Source organism: Montipora capricornis, chromosome 2 (genome assembly GCF_036669925.1).
Source record: "Montipora capricornis isolate CH-2021 chromosome 2, ASM3666992v2, whole genome shotgun sequence".
Taxonomy (NCBI): Eukaryota; Metazoa; Cnidaria; class Anthozoa; order Scleractinia; family Acroporidae; genus Montipora; species Montipora capricornis.
The window spans coordinates 41,740,943-41,744,481 of NC_090884.1; positions in this window are offsets into that span (position 1 = coordinate 41,740,943).

Genomic DNA, 3,539 nt, shown 5'->3' on the forward strand with positions numbered 1-3,539 from the left:
AGCCCTGTATATAGCTGGGTATAGACCTTTACAGCTGTGTACAGCCCTGTTTTACTGTGTATAGCTCTCTGTAGCTGTTTATAACCCTGTATAACTGTGTATAGCTCTGTATAACCCTGTATAGCTGTGAATAGGTCTGTATAGCTCTGTATAGCTGTGTATAACCCTGTGTAGCTGTGTATTGCTCTTTATAACTGTGTTTAGCTATGTACACTTGTGTATAGTTGTGTATAGCACAGTATAGCGTTGTATAGCTGTGTATAGTCCTGTATATCTGTGTATAGGTATGTATACCTGTGTATAGGTCTGTATCGCTGTGTATAGCCCTGTATAGGTATGTATAGCTGTGTATAGCGCTGTATAGCTGAGTATAGATCTGTATAGCTGTGTATAGCTATGTATACCTTTGTATAAGTCTGTATAGCTCTGTATAGCGCTGTAGAGCTGTGTATAGACCTGTATAGCTGTGAATAGCTATGTATACCTGTGTATAGGTCTGTATAGCTCTGTATAGCCCAGTATAGCGCTGTATAGCTGTGTATAGACCTGTATATCTGTGTATAGGTATGTATACTTGTGTATAGGTCTGTATAGCCCTTTATAGGTATGTATAGCGGTATTAGCTGTGTATAGCCCTGTATAGGTATGTATAGCTGTGTATAGCGCTGTATAGCTGAGTATAGATCTGTATAGCTGTGTATAACTATGTATACCTTTGTATAGGTCTGTATAGCTCTGTATAGCGCTGTAGAGCTGTGTATAGACCTTTATAGCTGTGAATAGCTATGTATACCTGTGTATAGGTCTGTATAGCTCTGTATAGCCCAGTATAGCGCTGTATAGCTGTGTATAGACCTGTATATCTGTGTATAGGTATGTATTCCTGTGTATAGGTCTGTATAGCCCTTTATAGGTATGTATAGCACTGTATAGCGCTATACATCTGTGTATAGCTGTGTATAGACCTGTATAGCTGTGTATAACTATGTATACCTTTGTATAGGTCTGTATAGGTATGTATAGCTGTGTATAGCGCTGTAGAGCTGTGTATAGTCCTGTATAGCTGTGAATAGCTTTGTATACCTGTGTATAGGTCTGTATAGTTCTGTATAGCCCAGTGTAGCGCTGTATAGCTGTGTATAGACCTGTTAGCTGTATATAGCTATGTATACCTGTGTATAGGTCTGTATAGCTGTATATATCCTTGTTTTGTTGTGTATAGCTCTGTATAGCCTTGTATAGGTATGTATAGCTGTGTATAGCTGTGTATAATGCTGTATAGCTATGTATAGACTTGTTTAGCTGTGTATAGCTATGTATACCTGTGTATAGGTCTGTATAGCCCTGTATAGGTATGTATAAATGTGTATAGCCCTGTATGTCTGTAGAGCTCTGTATAGCTGTGTATAGCCCTTTATAGCTGTGTATGGCTATGTATATGTGTGTATAGCCCTTTATAGCTGTGTACAGCTCTTTATAGCGGTGTACAGCTATGTATAGCTGTGTATAGCTGTATATAGCTGTGTATAGCTGTATATAGCTGTGTATAACCCTCTATAGCTGTGTATAGCTGTGTCTAGGTATGTTAGCTGTGTATGATTACGTTGTGTACCTCCAGGACATAATATGTATGTAATGATATAATATGTATTGGGTACATAATAATTCCCCATACATGACGTACCTACCCAAAATTCTGCGCCAGTGGTACCCAAGGCACCGTGGACAATTTCACGGAACAGAAGTCGGTGTAAATTTGGATGTAAAGTGGCTTTGTTTTTGCGATTTGGCAGATTTTTTTACAACTAAAGCGAGGCAAGATAAGATAAATTGCTTTTTTTAACTTAACTCTTCTAATTTAAATCTAAATCATAGAGAAATCTGGTCGCCAAAGTGGCGACTAAACCAGAATTTTTAGTCGCCAAAGGGAAAATGTTAGTCGCATTGGCGACCGTATCGGTCGCAATTTCGAGCCCTGTTAATTGGCCAATTCTTACGGGAAAAGAAAATAATAGAACAATTACCTCGAAAAAGGAATGTCTTTTCTGGGCAGGCAGGTTATCATTTGGCTAATCACAGAGATAACCTTACTTAAGGTTGTTCTGTAGGTAAAGACAACCATTTTAAGAAATCATTCAAACAGTAGAGGTAATTGCAAGTTAAAGTTCAAATACCGGGTAACATTCATCTGCACAGCTTGTTGGGCCCACAAAAGCTCAACAAAGTCAGCACACAGTCTTCCCAGACTTGGCGTCATAGTATGTGGGTTTGAGGTTGTTGGCTCTCTTCTCTGCCCTGCGAGGTTTTTATCTGGGTACTCTGGTTTTCCCATTTCCTCAAAAACTAACCTGCGGTTTGCGGTTTGATATCGAGTTAATTTGACTTGATTTTTTGCAGTGTCCCCAATTAGTTCCTAGATGCTAAATATTAATCACAAAAATTTCATTTCTCCTCATTACCAGCATCCATTGATCAAATCTTAAAATAGCTTCATTCCTAAAAAAGATACCCTGCAAGCAGAGTCCCTTTCGATCTTCCTAGATAAGTCGGGAAGAGGAAAGTAGACTCTGCTCGCCGCCTGCACATTTCGCATTAAGCAAGCGTTAAAAATGTAAATGTATTTGGTGTCAGTCATGCGTGACCAGTAGCCACAAAACCACAAAACGAAAACAGACAGTCAGGATATTTTCCAACAACTCTGGCAAACACACGACAATCAAGGAATCATTTCATTGGAAACTCAAGATAGTCCATAGGTTTATAGGTTTCTGTCAGACTAGTTTCTGTAACCGACACATGGGAAAAACTCATGGGAATTCCATCAGTTAAAATTGCCACGCTGTTGTAAATTTCAAAAGATCGATGACGCGCGGTGATTGATCATGCACAAAAATTAAAAAAACAGGTTTGACAGCTCGAAACTGGACTGACTCATCCAATTCTTTGGATGAGCGGCAAATCAAAGGATGTGGAGGCAGCGAGCAGGGTCTACTTTCCTCTTCCTGACTTATTTAGGAAGATCGAAAGAGACTCTTCTCGCAGGGTAAAAAAAGACGAAGATCCAAGAAGAAATAAAAAGAGAAAACTCATGTTTCAAACATACCTTTGCATTAATAATTAATTTTAATGTCTTTTTGGAATGGTGTTTCAGAGCATAGTTAATAATAAAACTCTTTTTTAAAATTTTTTGGTCAATATTTTGACCCTGACCAAGCACAAACCAAACCTTTTTCTAAATGACAGCAAATCAATAGTTTCTTGGAGCCATGGCTCACAGGGAGTCATGCAAGCCAACACGGCGAGCCATTTGAGTCAACAAGTGAGTTAACATGCGAGTCAAGCAGTTATTGAAAGCTAACTGTTTTAAAATGGGTGCTTGTATGTAGACTTAAATACTGTTTATCAAGGCTATTATAAATGGGTGCTTAGAGTTAAATGTGATTCACATGACTCACTGGCTCACATTTCGTCAAGACCCTTTCATAACCAGGCCATCTATATGAACTATGTTCAGAGGAATTAAATTTTATCAAAACAAA